The 24,430-nt window shown below is 43.1% G+C and overlaps 1 protein-coding gene across 3 annotated transcripts in view; it reads right to left on the bottom strand.

Moving 5' to 3' along the window:
* Positions 1 to 24,430, bottom strand: part of C8H1orf21 (chromosome 8 C1orf21 homolog) — a 102,589-nt gene that overhangs the window by 67,075 nt on the left and 11,084 nt on the right. The window contains exon 1 of one of the 3 annotated variants that reach the window (XM_030953611.1): positions 19,088 to 19,167. The exons of the other annotated variants lie outside the window; for them this stretch is intronic. The gene's annotated coding sequence lies outside the window, so the exon portion shown is untranslated. Of the gene's footprint in view, positions 1 to 19,087; positions 19,168 to 24,430 lie in introns of those variants that run through there. 3 annotated transcript variants of the gene reach the window in all.

The raw sequence follows: 24,430 nt of genomic DNA, 5'->3' as shown, positions 1-24,430 counted from the left end.
TAACAAAGCAGCTCACTTCACTCTTAGCTCTTCTGAACAACTGCATAGTATTTCTCCTGTTTTTTGGGGTTTTTTTTATGATTTCCTAACTGTAGTCCCGTGGAAATGGCACAAGCAGGAATGAAAAGGATGAACACTGCAATCTGCATTCCCAGAATGACACTTACTGACTGCTCCCTCCTGCTTGGCAGGATAACTCCTCAGCATCAAGGAGAACACAGGATTTTTGGTGCTGAAGGCCACAGTGCCTGAATGTTTGTGCTGGCATGGTTTGATCCAAGAGCCCTATGCCATATTCTATTCAATCTTACACCCTACCCCAGAGGTTATCCCTGAGATTCCCCAGCTGGGAGGGGAGCTGAGAAAGCTGCTCTGAGAGCAGCAGGGCTTCAGAAACCTCCAGCCCAAAACAGGGAGATGGAAAAACACAGGTGAGAGAGGAACCAGGCTCTGCTCCTGTAAAACCTGTTGTGATACATTCCCTATTTTTATCCCATCTTCCCATGCAGTACTCAGGCACAGATGCTTCTGGACACCCCTGATGGAGGAAAAACAGTTCCTTAACACAGATTTAGGAGTTTACTCCAGTCCCAGCATTTCTCCTTTTTTTCTTTTATTTTAAAAAAAGTCTTAGAACATCATCAGTTACAGCTCCATGGCGAGATGCTGAATGGATACATCCATAACCAAGTCTAGATATTCACAAAATAACATCTAAACCATGTTTCAGCCTATGACACAAATAAATGAGCAGCAGACTAGCCACAACCAATTGCAGTATTTTCAGTTCATGTTAACAGAGTTAGAACTCAAACACAACCAGGCAGGGCAGAACTGGATTAGTGGCACAGGAGCAGGGAGGGCTGCAGATCTCTCCTCCCACTGATGACAAGGAGCAGCCAAGACAGCAACAGCCCTCACAAGGATTTAAAACACAGAAACCAGCTTCTGTCTTTTTTTAACTACCTACATCTTATTCCAGCTGGTAGCATCCTGTCTCTGTATTTTGACTTAATGCTGCATTTCCCAAAAGTGAAAATTTTCTGTGTATAGGGAGCTGGGCCCTTTTCTGCATTTCATACACCTGCATAGTGCTCTTCAGCTTTGAGCCACAGTTTAAGCATCTGTTTGAACTCAAAAACCACCATTTAGAACCAACTGTGTATAAAGCACAACTTTCTGTTTGATGGTGTAAACTTTTCCTGGATACCACTTGAATTTATTCAAACCAAACACCATGCAAAATAGTAATGATGAAGCAATTTTTGGTACATAAAGAGGTTTAAGAACCACCCTGAGTGCATTTACACCTCACCCATGAGTCCCAGCTTAGCAAAACCCATGCAGCAAAGGCACACAGCATCCTTTTGGAAAGGTCTGTTAGATATTGGTTAGATATTGAGTTAGATTCAGCCCCATTGCATGCAAACACCATGCCAGGGTTTCCAGCATGCATAGCATGGATGCAGGAACTGCAGAAGGCATTAAATAATGTAAGCCATCCTTGCAAAGTGTGTGTGTGCCTTCACATCTCTGCATGAGGGGTATAAACTTATCTGGGCTGCTCATCACCAGAAACTGAAACTGGAGCTGACCTGGCAAGCAGGAACCACCCAAAACTATTTTGGGTCCTGCTTCCAACTCCCTTTAGGCAGCACACAGAGAGTAACCCACTGAGGAAGGAGCAGGGGGTCCCACGTCAGTCCAGCTTCTGGCTGCAGGGAGATGAAGCGCTGGCTGCCTGTGAAAGGTCCATCCCTGAGCAGGGGCAGGCTGCAGGAAACAATCCTGAAAGCACAGGACAAACGGAGCGTTCTCCCACGCCCCCTCACAGCCACACTGTGGCCAGACCACAGTGGCATTTTCCTGCCAAATCAACACATGAATAGAAGGGGGGGAAGAGTCCAGCTGGAAAGAGCCTCAGAGCAGTCAAAGCAAGGAGAAAACTCATACAGAGCAGGGAAAAAATACAAATTCTGCTCAGCTGTAAGAGCGGAGAAAAAAAACGTATTATAAATAATTGAAAAGGCTTCCATAGACCATTGAATACAATCAGTAGGAATTGAAATGCAATAGGATTTTTTTAAAGAATTGTAGTGTCAGAACAATACAGATGGCTACAGGATCATAATTCATGCGGAAAACCCAGGTCAAAATAGGCCAGAGCAGGCATCCAAACACGCCACAGCTCTGCAGATGCTCCTGCAGTTTCCTCATGAAGAGAAAACTGATGGGGAGAAGAGTCAATGCCACACTGCTCAATTTGTGACAGTGGGACAAAATTATACAAGGCCCCTGAAGAAATCAGGAATATGGATTGCAAAAGACTGAGGCAACTTTGAAAAGCAAGGACAATGTGAGCGCACAGTCTGTTTGGCTTGAGGAGGGACAGAGCAGGGACTGGCTCTGAGAGTGTCAATGCATCCCCCAGGCTGGCCACCCTGGGACCCTCACTCATACCTGAGAACAGAGGACAACATCCACAGGCCAGTGAAAATTTCACCCACCATACTGCTTTCACCATCTTGAGGACAACACTGTCTCAAAAGTATTTCCCAAGTTCTTCCAGTGTACTCCAAGCAGATCTCCATTTTCATGGGGATCAACCGAGCTGACCCTCTAGGAGTTGAGTCCTTCTGCCCACAAGGATTCTCCTCACAATTACTTTATTATTCAAATGTTCAAATACTGCTGCTTTTCCAATTCAATTAGTTATTCTATAGTGCCAGTTATTACATAATGTCACTGGGGAAGGGGCCAAGGAACATGTACCTCTGTGAACTACCCACACAGCCATAAAGAATTCACCTTCAACAGCCTTCAAACCTTGTGTACTTTGGCCTGCTGATAATTTGGGCAGAAAACCATCACATTTCAAAGGTGCTTATACTCAAGTGTGCAAGGCCAGGCTGGATGGGGTTCTTAACAACCTGGTCTAGTGGAGGATGTCCCTGCCCATGGCAGGGGCATGGAATGAGATGAGCTTTAAGGTCCTTTCCAATACAAACTGTTCTGGGATTTTGTGATTCAGGAGCACAGAATCAGCTCAGTATTTTTGAAAGCCTCTCAAAAAGGTTGTCAAGGTTTCATAACCTTCCCCAGGGACTTGTCTCTAAAGCTTTTTTTAACCCTGTCACGTTTATGAATTTGGGAAGTGACGCACTGTTGTTTAAATTCCATTTATATTTTGTTCACTGTCTTGTTGTTATTTCCCTCCCTGTGTCCAGCAAGGACTAACAGCAGTAACCTGAGGTCTCCAAGTCCAGCTCTGCAGGTCCAGCAGGACCATTCCACTGTCCAGGGTCTGTGATTCCCCATGACAGAGACACTTGGACACAGCTGCATCCCCTGTTAAAAGGCAGCCAGCCATCCAGCAGCTGGAAACTGTCGAGCTCAAAGGCCCCTTCACTCCCACATTTAGCTTTCTGCACATGAAAATAGCAGCTGCTTTCCTGAGAGTCAATTCTGCAATCCCTTTATGGGCTTTCTCTCCCTCTTTTAGGGTCAAGTGTGAGGAGGATTCCTTTTTAAAATTAGAAAAAGAGATAAGTTTATGCAGGCTGAGTCAGGCTGGCTCTCTTAGATACACTTTTATTATGTTAGGAAAGCAATACTGAGACTAAATTCAAAAAACGTTGAATTGGATATTAAAAAGAAGAAGGAGGGGGAAAAAAGGAAAATGGGAGAGCCAATAGTGCAATGTGCAAGGTCCTGCAGACTGAGCACCTCCCTCCCAAACCCATGCTGGGATGGTCATGACTGTACAAGGAGCACAATCAGCTGGAAGCTGATTCAATATTATTTGCAAGAAAAACCATTTAACTGAGTCCAGTTCCTGGAACAGCCTTTAACTCAAAACAACACAACTGTAAATGCTGGTGTCATTTATAGCACCTGTAAATCATCCACTGCCAGACAGCTGATAAAGCCAGGCTCAGGAAAATCAGCGTCCAGACCAATATGCACCAAAACACCATAAATCCTTCTCACTATTACTGTATTTTTCCATCCCCATGTCATAAGCAAATTCTGTGCAACTGAATTATAATACTGTAGCTGAGCACTTCCCAGTGATATTTTAAACAGACTATTTAAAGGTGCCTTTATCCCACTGCAAAACACATCCTCAAGACAGCAGAGGAGCATCCGCCCCAGAAATATTAACTGGATTCTTCTCTCCTGACTTTGTTCCTCTTCAGTTGCATGTTTTATAATTAAAAATCACGTGACAGAGAGCCACTACTTTCTCATCTCCAGTGAATCATTTAATACATATGTCAGTGCTCATAAAAACCCCTTACTGCATCCAGGTGAAGCTGACATCCTCAAAACTCCAAAGGCTAAATCCAGAATGTCATTGTGAGAGCTTGAAGCTAAAAAACAGCAAGGACAGAAACACTGTCTCTGGTTCATCAAGAACAACCAGTTTCTGTTCAAAGCCAGGCTGGACAGGGCTTGGAACAACTTGGGCTAGTGAAAGATGTCCCTCCCATGGCAGTGGGTAGAATGAGATGTGATCCCTCCCAACTCAAACTATTCTAGGACTCTATGACAGGTTTTAAAAGATGTTGAAATTAAAACTAAAAATTTTATGGTTTTTTTTTTCCTTACTTCCCCATGGCTAAAAGAGAAACAAAGTCCAAGTGCTCTGGTTTACAAAAAATGCTGTTTAAAACCAAAACTAAAAAAAAACCTCAGGATATTCTGCCCAGAAATCATTTCCCTTTGCTTTCTGATAGGCAGCTTTCTGTAATTCACCACTCCCTCATGTCCTTTGCTGTGTGGTAACACCTGAGCCCTCCCTATTTATGACAGCACCACCAGCACCCCTGGAAGGGCTTTTTCAACACAGCCAGACCCAGGGCTTGGCTGGAACCTGCCACAGGAGCTCACAGGGAATCCAAGCAGCACAAGAAGCAGTTCTGATAAGAAATCAGGTGAAATCAGCTTTGTGTTGCAGCAGTATCATCCTGCCCCCTCAAAGTGGGATGATGGCAAGTGACTGCTTACTGAGATGGAAGAGACCCTCTAAAGTCCACCAAAACACCAGGGAAGGAGAGAAATGCCATGGGAAGATGGGAAGAAGTTGCTTAGCAACTCTCTTATTCTGACAGCCAGTTGGATGAAAGAAGTTGAAAAGAAAGGAATTAAACATAGAAATTTTGTTTCCTCCAAAGGTCCTCAGCTGACCTGAGTCACATTACTCAGATGGGCTAAATCAGCCTGTGCCAGTTGTGGATGTAGGGCAAAAATAACAGGAATCAGCAGCTACCCAGTGAAGAAATAAAGCAGCAGAAACCTGGGGAATGCAGACTTGATCAGCATCAGGATCTACACAAAGCAGCCACTTGGATTTCCATACCCAAATGCCAACAACTTCCTCCCAAGCAGCCCAAAAAGTGAGTTTCTGAGCAAGCACCAGAGATCAAACTTTAAATACAGCCAAGATGCCAAATCAGGATGGGGCATTTGCCAGCCAGCACCACCTGGAACAGAGGCTGTAACCCCAACAGCTCAGTTAATCCTCTCTTTTTAGGCCATAAAAAGGTCTTGTAGAGGCCTCTGAATTCCAAGAACAAATGATAATTTAAGTTAAAACGTGGCAGGAGGAATGATGTGGGTGCCCAGAGATCCCAGGGCTCAAAGCTGGGCTTTCCAGCAGCTTCAGCCTGGGCAACACACAGATCCCCCAGCTGAGATCCAACAGAACTTGATGCAAATGAGTGTTTGTGTAGCTACAGTGGTTTAAAATGAAAAATAAAAGCATTGATTTTTGCTATTATTTGACACAGAGGATCAATCTGCATGTGACTAGTGCATTTCAGTCTATAACATAACTGATAAAATGTAACGGAACATTAATCTTAATTTAGGGTTGTTTAAGTGCCTTATGAGGGGGGAGGAGGGAAGGATCTGATTTTATATGAGCCAAAGTACAGCCTCAGAGAGGGACATAAACAGATTTTTTTTATCAGTGTATAAAAACCAAGACAGGTATTTCAGAGCACAGCAGACTTATTCATAAGGAGAGGAGTAGGTAATCCAATTTGACATGATAAAATCCCAAACTTTTGTATTTTCACCATGGCACTTAGCTTCCCTTAATGGTTTGAGAGTGAAAAGCCAGCCCAGGCTGGCAATTTCCCCCTGAGCCCCCAGCACTTCTTTCTCTCCCTGCAAGCTGCCACACACCCTCACAGAATACCAATGACATGGGATGGGACAACTGGGAACCACACCAGGGGCTCCAGAACAGGCCAGCACAGTACAGCAATAAAATCTGTTTATTTTAGCAAATCAAACTAAAGACATGAGGTAAATACACTGCCCTGGTCCCTTCTCACCCAGTGCACAAGGAGGAGTAATGGGTGCACTAAGGCAGAGCTCGAGGTGCAGGCTGTGCCCCTGACACTTCCCTGCTCCCCACTTAGCAAGAACATGGTTGATTGCTTGATATAAAGCCATAAATTATTGGTTTTACTCACAATTTACCTGGGAAAAGTATTCCATTTCCCATCCAAGCCAGCTAGAGTGGAAAACACTCTGGAAAGATCTTGAAAATATAGATTGATCAGCCTTACAATTTGCTTGAAATCAGAATTAATTAATGATAGTGTTTGAAAGCAATTAGAGGAAGATGTTAAACCAAGAAATTCTAAGCTTCAGTCAGAGAAGTCAGTGTGCTTAGTTTTTTGGAATAAAGAAAATGTCATGTTACTTGCACATTCAAAAGCCAGGGACAGTGACTTCAAGGAGCTTTACTGGAGACATCTGGGAAGTGGCTTGGAAGGAACCCCAGAATGTTACCTGGCCTGCTAGAGGGAAGAGGGAGCTTTTTACAAGAGCAAGTTCACCCTCAAAAGGCTTCACTGAATGTCAGTGTAAGTGAGGAACTCCTTTGGGAACACTCCAGAGCCTGACCTGGGCCTGGTGAGTGGCCCTATGACCTCCCTAGTCCTCATTAATCCCACTCCAATCCCACAGCAATCAACTTCAGTGACAAAAAACCACCCCAAAACCCCAGAGCAGCATTCATCCTTGAATACAGATATGGGCTAGAACACATTTCCTGCAAGGAGTGGCCAAGGAAGAGCTGAATATCATGGGTGGTGCTAAACTGCAAATTCATCCGGACTAGAGAAACTGGCAAAATCCCAAGGGGCCAGAGAGCAGCCAGACAATTAAGCTGCCTGAACTTGAAATAAACTTATCTTGACAAGCACAAGGTAACACAGATTAGAAGGAATAATGTACAACTGTGATGAGGGTGTTACTGTAGACAACTAATAACAATGTTTCACTGGGATTCAGAAAACGCAGTGAAAACCTGATAAAAAACAACACAAAGCTAGATCAGCACTGTGGTATTTTGGGTTTTTGCCTTCATTTCATTATTTACCATAGGATATTCTGAATACTGAGTTTAAATACTTTTTAAAAGCTACAGCAAAACATGTGTACTGATTTGTATAACAAGATGAGCAGTAACAGACACTCACATTTTATTTTGGTGATCAGAATTATATCTCACAGTCATCCCCACACAGACTTTGTTTATGCACATCAACAGTCAACTGGTTCCACCAGCAGAAGGCTTCACCCTGATAGACTGTAATTCAGTAGATCTCTCACAAATTCTAAAAAGCCCTCTTGAATGCACAGCCCCATTTCACAGCAAGTTCTAGTCAGGAAAACACTCTGGAGAGGTGTCATGATGTGGCATCAGAAAACACCAGGCAGTTCTTGCAGATTATGCCTGTCTCAAACAATCTCTGGTGAAAGCCCCATGAGCCCCTCACTGCTGGGACACTTTTACCATGAGCTGCAGCTCCTCTCCCCTAATTTCCACCAGCCAGGGGATGTTGTTTACCCAGATTAAATTTTCATGCTCAGCATGAGAGACTCCACATGCAGCCCCCGATGCCTTCCCTAAGAGGGAGGCATTTGTATTCCAGAGCAGCATCACAGGCAGCTCATGCTCCCAGACAGCTCCTTGCCAACAGCCCTTCACTGAGTCTTCAGCTCAACCCTGAGCATCCCATTCCATCAGCTGCCCTGTCAATGGATGTTTCCCTCCCTGTAAAGAAGCATAGTATTTTGTACGAGGAGGCTCAGTCAAAACAGCAGAGAAGGAGAGCTGAAAAACAATCCTGGCTGGCACATTTCCTCCCACTTCCCCAGACTGAGGGCAATGCACTCTTCCCACTTGGATCATTTCCTGTTGGTCCCACACACCGAGTCCGTACATTTTCACTCGTCTCACACTAAGAGTTACTTGAATTTCCTTTTTTCAAGGAGTATTTCTGTCACAGTGCAGCTGGGGCTGCCATAATATATTTTGGACTGCTTTTTTACCTCTGGAGTAAAACCCTACATGAGCTTTTCTTTTTTTTTCCTCTCTCCTTAGACATTTTATGAAACTTCATTAGATGTTTCAAACAAATTACTGCTGGCTACAGGGGAAAGCCCAGCCACCTTCAGCTCCTCTAGATACCCTCCTGGGTTCAGAGAGCAGAATTTGTACCTTCCAACTCCCCAAGGTAAATGAGGCAAATGTAGGACAAGTCATGAATGAGCAAGTGAGCACAAGCTGAGGGCACCTCTGAATATGTGTTCCTGTTCTCCCCTACATCTTCCCCTCTGGCATGAAAACGTCACAAAGGTGTATCTGCCCATACAGATATATATAAAAAGTATATGTACATACATACATATATATATATATATAAATATGTGTGTATATCCCATAAAGGCAAACAAAGCATCTAGAAGGCACCAATACACACATCTTTGCATTTCAAAACCAGGTTTCCTAAAAATGCCAGTCCTTACCTCCTCCTCCCCCATGGTGCCAGGCTCTCTCAGCTCACACAGATTTAAGAGCACTTTGTGCCAGAGCTTCTGCCAACTGGTTTCCAGGACAGAAAACATCTCTCATCCTCTTAAACATCAAAACTGCTTTCCAGAGGGGCTGCAAGGCAAGCTTTAAAACTACTTTCCAGTTAATTATCCCAACACTGGGTTTTTAAACATTTTCCAAAACCATTGCAAATACTTCCCCCGATTATAAAAGCTGCATTTATTTATTGCCTTTAACCTAAACCTCAAGTGGTGCTGATTAATATTAATCCAAATGAGACCTCCTCCTCTAAATAACAACACTGTATGGAAGTTCTACATTAAAAGCAGTGTATTCTGGGACTGTGCAGCTCTCCTCCAAGAAGCTGGGAAGAACTGCCTGCAGGAGAGGAAGGATGGGGTGGGGAGGAAGGGCCCATCACCCCTGTGACACATGCATGTCAAGCTCCCCAAGCCAAGGCACTCCCAAGGACTCCAGATGAATTTCCAGTAATGCTGGGAGCCTTCACTCCTGACAGAAACAGCCCCAGCCTCCAGATTTATGTAATTTCTCCTTGATGCCAAGCAACAGCCAGCAGCCTCTGCTGAGCTGTGCTCTGATGGCTCAGGTTTAGAATAAGCCAGGAAATCACAGCACAATTCCAGATGCCAAGCAAAGAAATGGCTCTGCTCTCCATGGCTTCCCAAACATAGGATGACAAATATAAAGATGTTCAGACTTTCAGTGTCTGGCTGAGCAGCAGATTCACAGGACAAAGTAAAGTGTCTTGGAACAGAGCAAACATCTCTGGTTGCAACAAATAATAATAATAATACAGGTTTTAATTAAAATACAGCTCCAGGAGTGTCAGTTTGGTAGCTGCTATGAAAGTACATCACTTGGAAATTGTTTTGTTCAGGGTGGGTTTGGGGCTTTTCACTAAAAACAATGCAGTTGTTATGCACTGACAATATTCTTATTATGCAAAACAAAGCTTTTCATGCTGTACACTACTAAAAACTTGAAAGCAGGAGACAAGGACGAAGTAGAAATGTTGACAAACCTACAATAAAGAACAGTGTCAGAAGCCTTCAGATACTAATAAAATCCTTTCATAATTGTAGGCTTCTATTGTTAGAGCTTCACACTATGGTGACGGGAAACAACACACATGAAAAATAAAATAAATTTTTTAAATTGCTCATGCCATTCATAAACATGATCTATCCTATCCCCTGCAGAAGATAAACCAAGAAACAGATAATTCTATCAAAACAACAAGAGAATGGTACAACTTTAAATCATAAAAAGGTATTAAAAGTCTCCTGCTTGCTTGGTTTTACACCTGCTTTAAATTTTACTCTCATCTGCTGAGCAGAATCTTGTTTTCTTGCTTCAGATAACAAAAACACAGTTGGGAGTTTGATAGGATGCTGTCACATGACCTCTCTCTACACCCAAAACCATTTGTCTCTGAGTGCACATATTTTACAACCTTGAATTCCTTTGCTTTAGTTCCAGCCAAAAACAGCCCTTCCAAAAAATGATGAAATATTCACCAAGGGCCTCCTCGATTCGTACCTGCAGCTGCTCAGGCTGCAAGGCCCTGCTAGAAGTGAATTATTTACAAAACTGGATCTGAACAACCACAGCTGCCAAAGGAACTTGTCTCATTTCACCTGGTACTGCACCAGTGAGAGTCTGACCAAGGGTGCTGAGCTGGGGGTGAGCAGTAAAGATAAGAGTGACTGTACCACTGAGTGAGCCCAAATTAAAACTCCTGTGTAGCCAAACCCACCTGGCTCATCCCTCACACAGTCACCCCAGGAGGAAGGAGTCAGCCTGGCATGGCAGCCCTGTCACAGCCGACCACAGCCACGCTGCTCCTGAAGCTCTTGAAGGACTCAGGACAACACCACATGATGGTTTTGATAATCCTTTGAGACAGCTCCCATTCTTTATTTGAGCATTTCTTTAGCCTGATGCTATGTCATTGATAAGGTTTAAATTTATAACATTCTGGCCTGAGAGAAGTCACAGTTCACCCAGACAGCTGAACCCTGGCTCCACTCAACAGGATTCCTGCATTGCTCAGGACTGTCACCACAAGAGGTGCTACAAGCACATTTCAGTATTTATACTGTAAATACTAATTTTAGACTGCAAATGGATGATACAAATCAGTCCTTCTTTTACATAGAGATGTTGCTGGCCTACAGAACATCAATAATCTTCTAAATATCATGAATATCTGTTATTATATCACCTTAGAGCTTTCTCCTTGCACCTGAAAATCCCCTCCTGGTTCTCTGCAACCTTTGCTCATCAGCAGCCTGTTCTAGAAACATCCTCACAGGTGAGACCAACCACACCTACCCAAGCATGAGTTTTATTATTATTATTATTATTATTATTATTATTGTATTATTGCATGGGCTAGAGAATCATTCCACCAGAACTTAAACATTCCCTATGTATTCTCTTATATTACCCAAAAAGACTGCAAGTGTTTGACCCAAGGTCAAAGAAGAACTTTGTCTTTCTCAGAAAGCCTCTGCTCCAAGCCTGTGACATGGGGCCGGTGTGGCAATGCCACCTGAATGTGTCTGACTGTCCCTGACCCCATCAACAGCTGCATCATAAATCCCTGGCTTTAACAAAGCACAGGTGGAATATTCAAACCCATCTGGAGCTGCTCTACCAAGCACTGGAGGAGGACTGGGAGCAATATTGATCCTCCCTGACTCATCTCCCTGGAAAACACAGCTCCTCTGGGCATCTCTAACAGCCCAAAAAATTGCCATGCAAAAGCAGAAACCTCCACTAATCCCTGGGATCAAAGAGAAGCTTAAAGCTTTAGGGATTTGGCTATCCTTGGAATGGTGTTCTGACAGAACTGTGTCTGTTAGACACCTTCACTTCTGGCTTTTTTTAATGGCATTTGGAAAAAACAGTACCTGAGGTTTATCCTTCAAAATGGAGATATGCTGCATTTGAAGTCTGAGGGTTTTACACAAATCATATAATTAGTACTTGGACAAAAAGATCAAGAAAAATTTGTTGCTTTTTTCACTGTTTAAGTGCAGGTATAATTTTTAAGAAAAAGCTGGCTGTCTGCCAAGAAAAAAAGCTTGTAGCAGAAATTTTTCAGGGGAAAAGCATCATGTCCTATTCAGTTTGCAAAATCCTGACTATTCCTGAAGGCAAGCAAAGAGTCAAGGAGCATTAAAGGTTTTAATGCTATTGCCATGCAAACACTAAACCCTTCCAAAGAGAAATTTTAGCAGACTCACTAAAATGCATCTTAACACTGCATCTTAAAAAAATTATACTTGCCAGGCATCATGATAGCTTCATGAATAACCTCTCATAAACCAAAAGGTATGAGATTATGCAGCCAACAATTGCCAGGAGTGCAGTGACCTAAAGGGTGATCACTGCTGACACGTAAGGGGCACAACCTCTTAATGGAATAAAAAAGCACTTTTACAGGAAATGACAATGATTTCAGAGCTGTTATTCTGCAAACATTACTAACCTGCCCTATATACAGATAAAATTGTACATGAGGCATACAAGCACTTTTCAGCACATTATCCACTTTTTAAAATCATTTGTATTTCAGGAGAAAAGCCTAAACAAAACCAACTCCCCCCTCCTCTACCAAACAGCCTTAACTTCAACTGCAGAGCCAGAGGTGTTCAAATTGTAAAAAATAAGCATTTAACAGCTAGATAGACTAGAGAATAAAAGCTCTGTGCAGACAATGATAATTGAAATAGCAAATTTAACATCTTCTCAGATTCCTGAAGCCACCTTCAAATCTGGGGTAGGAGCTGGCAGAATTTGGATTCCAGGCACAAGCCAGAGGTGCCCACTGCCAGCAGGAACGGGGTTTGGGGAACAAAGCACAGGGGCAAAATGTTAAGAACTTTCTAACTTGCTTTAAAAAAAGAAAAAAACATTTTGGTCTTATTTCCTGTATCCCAATTGCTCAGAGAAGCAAAAGCAAGAAAAGAAAAAGTTCTGCGGAAAAGATGCTTCCCAGTGCCTAAAGGGGCTGCAGGAGAGCTGGAGAGGGGCTTTGGGCCTGAACCAAGGATTACCTTCATTTTCTGCCTCATCCAAAACTTTACTGTGACAGCGAATCCATATCCAAAAAATTCAAATACTCACCCTGTTCAACATCCCCTCTCAACACGACATCCCACAGGGCTTCCCTTCTGATGCAAGTGGTTTAGTACTTACAAGCCAACCAGCACGCTCACTGAAGTGGCATTCCCTCAGGAAAACATTCAAATGAGCTCCTCTATTAAATTACAAAATAGATCAGCCTACAGTTGTTTAACATGCACTCGAGTTTCTCTTACAACAGGGCATCCTTCAGCATTTAGCAGGAGCATGTTCCTCTACTATTCAATTATCTTCTTGCTGAAGAAACATCAGACCACTGAAGTGAAGGTTAACCATTTTTAACATGCAAACACCACGTATGAGGATATTTAGGACGCTACTCATATCACTAATGACAATATTGCACTTATAGGTAGTCCACCTGCATGAAATTCAATGAAAAAAATTGGCTGCAGGCTGCAAGAACAGGTTTAAAAATGGATACCATTATCATTCAGCAACATTAAAATCCAAGGGAGGAGAAAACCCTAACCCACCAGCCTTAACTCTGTGCTCTGCCTTTTTTTAACTTAAAATCTACAGAAGGATTTTATTGCAGGGTAGTCCTGTCGATAAATACCAATAACAACCCAGAATCCTGTTGATTTGAATTAGAAGAAGTTTCTGCATCCTCAGCAGGAATTTTTCTCTAGAAACACAAGACAGCTTTGACCAAGACTTTTCCACAACTGTGAAGATACCTTCCCTGCAGAGAGGAGGGGAAACAGCTTATTGTATCCCTTATCAACTCCTCACTCCACTTTTTTTTTAAATTTTTTTTTTTTAACAATTGAGTTCAGTTTCATGAGCTGTGACTCCAGGTGAAGATGCAGAGATGCAGGTCACAATGACACATTTATCACTCTGCACTTGGAAGTCTCAATTCCAGACTAGCTGGGAACATGGATTCATGCTCCAAGCATCCTGACCCTGGCACAAACAGGAATAGTTACCACAAACCACCGGTACTGCACAGCTGGAACCAGGACCCTGAAAGGCACCAAGGACCAGGAAAACTGCACCAAGGCTGGGACACAGCAAGGCAGGACAGACCAGGGAAAACATCCAGCAACAGAGATATCTGCTCTACCATGGGTCAGGAAGAAAAAGGTCATGTAATGTTCACAGAGCACAGTGTGAACATATCAGGGGGGGAAAAAAATTGTGTTGTTTCCAATCAATTGAAAAGAAGTCAATAAAGGAAATTATCACTGCTTTGGTAGCATTCCAGCCCCCAAAAAGCCAATGAAATCTTCCCCTTCCATGTGCATGTGTTTTCTTTATACATAAAGGAAGGAAGACAACTCCATTAAATGAAAAAATGATCTGATTTAGTTCTCAGTATTAGGCTTCGTTTTCAGCCACTCACCAAACCCAAATTCTGGTATATTGTACAACAGGAATGCACTGGCAATCTGGCAATAAGGGATTTCATTTCAATCCTACAGACAAGAAGCTCTGCCAGGCAGGTGAGTGAGACCTGAAATGGGAGGAGCTCTTTGCCAAGGCTCTGCGCAGATGTGCAGGACAAGATGCTCTGTCCTGCAGCACCAGGAGGACCAGCACCCACACTCACAATTATTGACAAGGAACTCTGTGCACTTTTTCTGCCCTTAATGTTCTCAAGGCTGCATCCACACACCTCAGCAGAATCAGGAGCTCCAGCATTCCCTTGATTCTTGTACTTGAAAGAACTGATTCAGATGACAGCAGAAGGGAAGAGACTGATAATGGGAAGCAAAAATTTGGTGGGGAGTAATTCAAATGTGAAACTGTTAATTAAATATGCAAAATTCTTGCAGAAGCACCAAGGGATAGGAAAAAAACCTACAAAACAAAACCAAATGCTGCATCTACTGTAAACAAGTGTGAACACAGAGAATAAATATATCTACCTTCCAAACTGGGATTTGACTTTCTAATCTCCTGTCTACGAATTTCAGATTTGCTTCTTTTTTGAACACATGTTCTGTGAAGGATGTCACTGCAAGATTAAGACAAGAAGTAAATATTTCAGCATTTAGAAAAGAAACAGGAAAAACTGTTTGTTGCTCAAGATTTCTTGAATTCCTCAGAACATAGCAAACAGCTTCTGCTCCTGTTTAACAGAAAGGGTTTACCACCATGCAAGTAAAGAGTGTCCCTTGTTACCAAACAGGCAGCAGGGAGTTGTGACAAGCTCAGAACAATTCTAGGCACAATTCACAGGCCTGCAGATAAGAAAGGAGGAGTTGAACAATTTAAAGCAGTTTGTGGAGGAGAGGAAAGAGAGCTGCATGCAATTTCATTATTACTTCAACTTCTGTGGTATGTGGGAGCAGCATGAGAAAGAATCCCTCCGTGCTGGACACTGTAAAATGGAGCAAGAGCAGGCTCCCCCAGAAAGCCTGCGATTAAAGCATAAAACAGAAGATAAACAAACACTAACACAAGGTCACACAGAAGACAATTTGCAAGTCCTACTCAAACTAATTTTACTTCTGTATACACAAAAAACTCAAACTGGGTTTAACAATAAACAACAATGAACAAATAAACACTATAACTACTATCACCCAGCCCCTATAAAATGCTGCTCATTCCAGCCACCAGGCCAAGTTTTCAGAATATGGTGGGTACCACACAGAAGATGGAGGGTACCACAATTCCCATCTTACATAGGTGCAAAGAGACACCTAAACATAATTGCATAAAAATAGATCAGCCCTCAGCCTGTGAGCACAATGAATCACCCTCAGCTTAGAAGACGGTGTCCTGGCTGAGGCTGGGGGAGAGTTAATTTCTCCCTAGTAGCTGGTACAGTGCTGAGGTTTGGATTCCATGCTCATAGACTGAACCAAAGCTCAGGACACTGCTGGGCTCTTGACAGGAGCAGTTTTATGGGAGAAGGGGAATAAAGCCTTTTGGGGAGAGTTTTATGGGGAAAAGGGAGATGGAGAGAGACAATAATGAATCTCATATACACAAACTGACAAGGAGAGACACGCAGTGATTGATGCTGTACATAACAAACACAACTGGGAAGAGTCTAGACAAGCTTTCAGTGTGTAAATATCAAATTATCTGAAACACGCTGGAGGGACTTGTAGCAACCTCTAATTTTAAGGTTCTACCTGAAATTTAAAAGAAAGGCAGCAATACCCTCCCTAGCTCCTTGCCTAAGCAGATTCTGCTGATTTGCTTAACCAGAAAAATCACATAAACCATGTGGTTTATAAACACCTTTAAAAGTTTATTCTCAATCAGCAAATTGAGAAAATCTATGGTCTGGGTTTTTTCCCTGAAGAAAAAGTAGGTGAGGGAGGAAAATCGCCTTTCCCTTCATCCTTCTTCATTTTCATAGTGAGCTACAAAACTGCACTGTGCCCAGCACTGTCACTGTCCTGCCCAGCACTCACAGGATGGACTCTATTTTCCCTTTGAGAACAACATAAAAATAGTTTCCCACTGCTTTCTTCCCAAACACTTGGCCTAAATTATTAAAAGGCAATGTTAACTGCTCCTGCCACAACCCTTGTGCTCTGTAAACACTTCCCACAAAGCACATCTGAACCACCAATCCTTTATCACCTCTCCAATTTCAGAAATGCATCAGTCCTGCAGTTAAAACTCCTCACATGCTTCTGTGATGGGCAGCAAAACCAGAAGTCAGTGGTACAACTACTCAACCTAAGTTAAATGAAAGATTTGGGGGGTCTGAAAGGGGGGTTTGATCTTTCACTCAATAAATAAACAAATAAATAAGTGATCCACAAGATGAATGCAGCTCACTCTGAACACAGGTAAGAGAACTGCAGAGGGATGACCAGGATTGTATCAAAAAGCCTCAAGTTCTAAGAGGAACAGATGTTTCCTCTAAATCCTTCCTTTTGGGACCAAAGACAAATCCCTGGGTTTCTGCTGAATGCAAAGCCACCAGGTGTAACTCACCTGTCTCACACCAGCTACACATCAGTGCCTGCACATCTGGGAATCTCTACCATGGAGCATCACATAATGTGGAAGAAATTGGATTCTCCCCAAACAGCCTGCTCTTTATGTTGATTCCCTCTAAAAATTCACTTTTTTCTCTCTTCTCTTTACTTTCTGTCCTTCTTAAAAGAAAAGCTGGACAAGGAAGGTTTTAGCAGATCCATCTCAAAATGCTGAAATTGCTTCAAAGGTTCCCTGATGGAAAAATACCAGCACAATAGTGAGTTTTTAACAGAAAACCTGAATCCCATGAGAAAAGCTAGTATTTTCAGCAATTTAATATTTCCCATCTCCTTATCAGAATAGTACTGATTTTCTTTTCAGCCAAAGCACTTCAAACATACACATACTTCAATCACAAGAAGCTTGAGGGCTCAAAGTTACACATGTGCCAAGAGGGTCTGGTGAAAGACAACCAAAACCACCAGCCAAGACTTTTGCTCCAGTAGTGAAGTGCCCAGCTTGCCACAAGTACTTCCATGGCCCATAGTGGGCCAAAAGCAGCATTGTGTGTTTATTTTATTAACAGCAAGTTCACTTATCTTAAATATGCCTGACATCACCATTGCTCCACATCAGATGCCATTCTCCAGCTCTGTCTCCTCCTCTCCTCCAGGCTTCCAGTAAAATTAGATCTTGCATTAAACTTCCAGTAAAATAATTACAGTTGGCAGGTATTTTTCAACACTGATTTGGAAGCCAAGAAACCAAAGCAAAACAAAACAACACCAAGTCAAGCATTACTCAACTTCCCTCAGAAATAGCTTGTTCTGTAGATCAAATACTGTCACTGGCAGATGGTTTTGCTCTCCACTATTTCATGTGCTCTATGAACTTCACAAAAGCACTGGCTGTATACCTTCCAAAATTTCCCTATGATAAAATAGGAGAAAATGTCTCAAGGCCTTCAAAACAACAACAAAAAATGATGACAGAGAGAAAAAGTCCTCCTCAAATGCAGCAGACATTTTTATCATGGAGAAAACAATGAAAAGAAAAAGGAAAGCAAGACGGAGCTAGAATCCTTCACAAGATTTCTAAGCAGCATGCATCACCACCATCACTTTCTTCTGCATGCAGATGATATGCTAACAAGCCCTTTAGATAATTTAGTCCATATACATGCTGTGTAGGTGTTTGCTAAAACACTAATGCCAGCATCCAGTCACTACAACAGGTTTGCTTTCTACTTTATTGTGTTAAAAATTGTTAGAAGAAGTCACAGAAAAATGTGACAAGAAAGAAAACTCCATTTTCAGAAGTATTTTAAGTCAGTTCACCTCCACTTATTTTTCACTAGCAGCAAGGCTGTGGTTAGGGCTGTTTCCTCCTGGCACTGCTAACTCAGCATTCCCTTGATTCCCACATTTTATCATTCCCCTTTCCTGTTTTTGTGCTCACTGTTGCCTTTTGAGGATGCTGAGCAGGGGCAGGATGAAAAATCGAGAGGAGAGCCCTCAGCTTTCTGAACAGCAACCTCAGGAAGCAAAGCATTTAACAAACACACTGGAATGCTGATCTTTAATTTTCAGGTCATTTAGCTAAAAACATGATGTACAGAAAGGAAAAAGTGATGTTCTAACAATCCTTCAGGTTTCAAAAACAACAATTCTGTCCATTCAGAGAATCACATCTAGCACTTTCTCCTCTGTCTATACCTATCACTTCTGCCTCATTCCACATTCTTAAGAAAATTCAGGATGTTTAACAAAAAGTGAACCAGCTTTGACTGCAAACATCTTTTGCCAGGATAACTCTCAAAATTGCCTAAGGGCTTGAGACACCCAGATGTTTTAACTAATAATTGAACAGGACACTGCATTTTGTAAAGCTCTGAGATGGCTCTGAGACTTTTGTCAGTGTTTTTTTTACCCCCACATATACACAGCAAAAAGGATGGATCATTCTGGAGATGAGTCACTACTCAAACAACAGAATAAACTCCTGTGAAATGCTGTGGGGTTTCTGCTTAACATTCTCTAGCTGCTTTCTGGGATAATTTGGCAAGGTTCTGGCAAATGCTCCTCCCACAGAAATCAAGCAGAGATTTTGTCAGTGAAATTAATCTAGAAGTGCTTAATATTAATTTCAGTCTCTGCTTACCTTCTCCTCCCGCTTCAAGTTTGCTTCCTCCCAAAGCTGACAAAGGAGAATGGAAAGCCACCAGGAGCAGGGTGACTGCTGACACCAAACCCACAGGCAGGACAGATTTCCACACCTCCAGACAAAGCTCCAGCACATTTGCCACTGCCTGAATATGTACAATGCCACAACGTGGTCTAGATTGGCTTCCACTTGTAACAAGTTCAGCAGGAACATCTTTTGGCTAAAGCCAATTAACACATGTAAAATGGGGGGGAGTGAAAGGTAGGGGTTAGTAAGGCTTTGGTGCCAAGCAGTCAGCAGAAAACCCGACCTAAACCCAGAGCTTCCTGCTGCCATGGTCTGTCTGCACAATATCCACCCTCCCAAAATCCTGACAGACCTGTACACTCTCCTTGGGCACAGGCACCACAGTAATTACTGCCACCCAATCCAATCTGCACACAGATCACTAATTAACTCAGAACACGCAGAAGGTACCCAACCCAGAATCACAGATAATGTCCCTGTCCGTCACCAACCCTAATCTCAGGGTCATCAGGGGACACTGGGTGCTTACCTGGACAGCTGTCCTATGCTGCAATCTGCCCCATTGTCTCTGCATGTCTCCTGCTACTCATTTATCCCTATTACCTTCTTATTTATCCCTATTACTTTCTTATTTATCCCTATTACCTTCTGGCTCTGCACAGCTCCCTGACAGGTCAGGCTCTGATCCCAGGGAACAGGGATGGGACAAGAGGGAACGGCCTCAGGCTGTGCCAGGGAAGGTTTAGATTGGGGATACTGGATTGACTATCAGGGAAAATGTCTTCATTCAAAGGGCTGCCAGGCCCTGGAACAGGCTGCCCAGGGCAGGGATGGAGTCACCATCCCTGGGGGCATTCACAAGACATGTAGATGTGGCACTTGGGGCCATGGGTTAGTGATGGGCTTGGCAGTGCTCGGGGAACAGCAGGACTCAATCTTAAAGTTCTTTTCAAATTTCAGTGACTCTAAAACTGTACTTAAGAGCTTAGTTACATAATAATATAGATTATTATTATCAGTGTTACAAATATACCTTCAGTTAGGGATGCTTGCACCTTTTATTAGAGTTCCTTTAGAAGAACAGGTGCATTCCTACCATCCCTGCTCCCACATCTGCACAGAGGCACTTCAGGAGACTGGACATGGCAAACCCTTTGTTCTTAGGGTCACTGCCCAATCACTTCAGCCATTTTATACTGGAATCTGATGCAGAATAGCATAAACTGCTTATTTACCATACAAATTATAGTAGGATTGAAAACATTCTGATTGGCTGTGCATAGTTGAGCAGGCAGAAAACATGAGGAAAAATGCAATCTTAAAAAAAGTGACCAACTCTGAAAGTAAATGAATTTTTCTACTGGCTTCAAAGAGACTAAATTAAGGGAGTTTCACTAAAACAAATCATTAAGTCTATAAACATGAAAGTGAGTTTTGTCACTAGCAAACATTTGTACCCCACAGACACTGAGTAACAACACACAAGAAACAAGTGCACTCACAGTGTGCTCAAAATTCACCACTTGGATTGGACTGTCAGTCCCTTAACAGATGATAATCCATCATTCCTCAGAGACTGCAGGAATACCAGCACTTCCTTCAGCACTCATCGGAGAGGAAGATGAGAAAACAATGTAAAAGAAATTAAAGACAGGCAACCCCCCCTGTTGCTCCAAACCCAACAGAACAGTTGCTCCTTTTCATCAATGGGGAATGCACTTTACACCTTCATTCCCCTGTGCTGAGCAGAGCTGGTTGGCATTTTGACACCATTTCACAGACAGAAAAGCAAAGGGCAAGTAGCACAGCAGAGGCAAAAGAAAGTTCCACCTTTCCATCCCTCTGCTCTTAGGAACAGGCCTTTTTCATTTTCAAATTTGATGGCAAACTTTGATTATATTCCTTTGCTTTCCCAAACTGTTGTTATCCCAAAAGCTCAGATGAGGATGTAGAGAAACAAAGAAGCAATTCCTTCCTTAGGAAGCCTTCAGAGGAATCCCCCAATGCCTCCAGCCATCCTACACAGACCCCACAAGTTCACCCAAGACTTTGAAGGTGAGTTGACAATACAGTTATTCCCAACGACTACACCCAGTCTGTGAAGTCCATTTCATCTTGCACTCAAGGGAAACCAAAAGCAGATACATGGGAAATGGTGTAGAATACAGAAACCATCAGGTAGCAACACTCCCTCCTACCCCAGCTCAAGTACAGGGGCAACTCTTCTCTCCTCAAAGAGTAGCTAAAGCTGTAGGAAGAGCAAAGCAGCAAGTCAGCATGGACTGACCATCACAGCTGTTGGCCTGTCCTGTCCATTTCCTCGTTCCTTCCCTCTTCCCCACCTTGTGAGCTTTGGAAAACCAAACTCCTTGCTGAAAGGCATGACTGCACTTCCCAGAACAACACCTGACCTCATCTGGGGTTTCCTTGCACCAATGTAACACACCTGGTAATGTGGTGAGGGGAAATTTAAGAAGAGGAAATGGGAAATGGTGCCAGTGCTGGAGAGAGGAAACTCCAGACTTGGAAGCAAAATTAACCAAGGAATTTCTTAAGCGCGTTTTAGAAACACCTTAAAATTTTAAGCCAATAAAAAAGACCCCCATGGAACAACCTTATGCTGCCTAAGACTTTGCAGACAGCACACACATGAGGTTCCCTGCCCAAAACCAGCACTGGCGCTCTTTGTCCTGGACACCAGGCCCTGCTGCAGCTCCCTTACCTCTGTGCCTTCCCTCCATTACCTCTGCTGACAAGCCAGCTCTTGTTCCTTGGTGTCCTGCCAGGACCTCTCCTGTCAAACATCCCGTGGGCCAGCACAAGTGGCAACATGAAACTGCACGAGAATTGGTGCTGCTCTGGCTTTTGCAGGTCACTGCAACACCACACAGCACGGGTGGGGACAAAAACCAGAAATTCCAACGAGCCTCCATCTACAGAGCCGGGCCTTTAACCAGGCAAAGCTACTGGAATCACAAATCTCTGTATTCCCACAGCCAGCTAGTGCTCCCTCTTTCCCAACAGTGCGCCCACAATGAGACTGATTTCTTCCATCAACCCCATCCCAAGTTTAACAAGTGAAGGTTTATCCATTAAATTTCACCTATATCCTCATTTCTCCCCCAAAAACACACGCTCGATTAGCTACAGTTAAGGTACCACAGTAAAATTCATTTTAATGAAATGCAGTTCCTTTTTCTTCTTGCTGCTGTTGCTTTGCCTTTTACTTACTTAGCTACTTGTCTGTCTTGCAATCAAATCCCAGAATACAAAGCAGCACCACTGAGAATCAGGGAACTAACACAAGTGGTGATTATTTTGCTGTAACACCAGTTATCTAAGTGGTTTGTGGTAGAAAGAGAGATGGGTTAGGGAACAAACAAGGGGTGCAGCCAGAGATCAAAAGAAATACTGCTCCTAAGTGGAATATTAACATTTCCCTATGGAAGAGATGACAGGAAGATCAGTAAAGCACATTAAGCAGAATCACTGCAGTTCACAACTGGAATATTTACAAGCTTTTTGGCTGATCTCTAGTATTTCAAAATTGAAGAAAAACCAAGTCTTTCCTCTTCTGCCTTGCCCATACCTAGTGGTGCTGTTCAGCATGATTCCAGTGACAAATTTGCTGTCTGGATCCAACCCAACTCTATGTCACCCATTAGAAGAGAAGGGTGCACAATGAAGAACAGCAACACAAAGCCATGGCAGCCGACAGAAATCAACTCTGGCCCTGAGCACTCACTCAGAAAGTTTTTATTCGTAACACACACCATATGAAGGATGGGAGAAAGAAGCATTTGATCATTTCTGCCCCTGACCACACACCTTGGGACAGCAATGCAAAGCACACATGTGCCCTTACACAATGTCCTTTCCAACACCAAGTACCTCCTTCTGGTTTTGCCAGGCCATGCCTCAGTTTCTCCTGCTCACGTTTCCAGCCTCATGCCATCAGCTGCTTAGCTCTTCACATTCCATCTCAGCACTCCACCTTGCCACCTCCTTGTTCATTACATTTATGAACATTATACTCCCACTCTCCCTGTCATTTTTCTGGTCACTGACACCAGCTCTGGATGGTGACAACCCAAACACAACATGCTCAGGCTCTGCCTTTACCCCAAAATGAAGAGTCAGTCAAAATGAAATACCCAAGGCCAGGCTGGATGAGGCTTGGAGCAATCTGGTCTAGCAGAAGGTGTCCCTGTCATTCCAGGGGTTGGAATGATATAATCTTCAAGGTGCCTTCCAACCCAGGCCATGCTATGAATATCTGTGAAATCTCCTTTGCTGGGCATCATGGTGGCCAACCATTACTCTGAACTTCTTCCTCAAAGTTAATTTTTAGTGCATGCTAAGCCCAAGGTACCTAAAGACTCCAGTCTGTATGAGGTAGGTAGGGAGTGCAGAAAGGTGGTGGGAGCTGAAGCTGGGGGACAACCAAACACCAGATGTGCAGGGGAGCCACACACCTTCTAAAAAGGGCAACCAGAAAGACATGTGCTAAACCTCATCTATACAAATTTTCCTATTTGTAAACAAATTAACATAGCCACAATATATGACTGTACTTCTGTCTTCCAGGACCAGTGAGTCAGAATTGCTGTTTACAGTTATTAGCAATGCAACCCTGCAGTCCATCAGCACTGCCTTCGCCCTGCGGAGGCAGGTGAAGCTTCAAAAAACATCAGGAAATGGGGACGCACACCCCAGCCCCAGGACTGCACTCTGAGCATTAGTACCTGTCATACACAGCAAGAGGAAACACTCTCTGTCGTAATTCTGACCTTAAAAATAGTATTTGACAAACAAATCTGTTATAAGAACAGAATTGAGATACTGAGGTTCAAGTTGATCAAAGGATTTTGAAAAATAATCCAGATTTTACTCTGGATCAAAAAAAAACCCCAACAAAAACACTTCAAAAGAGAGAAAAATAACCACTTTTATTTCTGTGATACAAAGCACAGAACAAGCTCAGAGCCTTACCACAAAGACACTGCTGTGGCTGCAGAGAGCCTGGCTGGGCAACTCCCATCACAGCAGCTCCACAGCCCCTGGGAAAGAGAGCTGTGGTCTCCCAACTCCCATCCCAGGGCACCATTCCCTACCCCATGTCATTTTTCTCCTATTCCAGCAACATCTGGAAGCACATCCATTTTCTCCTCCTTATCACAGCCTTTGAAGCTGTTTTACCAGTGCATGCTTGTTCTCTTTTTCCCCCAATATTCCCTAAAACAAAGCAGCAAACAGGAGAGAAACCAGGGGAACTGCCAAAGACAGATACACACAGCACTCCTACATTTCCAG

The sequence above is a fragment of the Camarhynchus parvulus genome, chromosome 8 (genome assembly GCF_901933205.1).
Source record: "Camarhynchus parvulus chromosome 8, STF_HiC, whole genome shotgun sequence".
Lineage (NCBI taxonomy): Eukaryota > Metazoa > Chordata > Aves > Passeriformes > Thraupidae > Camarhynchus > Camarhynchus parvulus.
The sequence above is the reverse complement of the archived record's forward strand: the minus strand, read 5'-3'. Positions and strand labels throughout refer to the sequence as shown.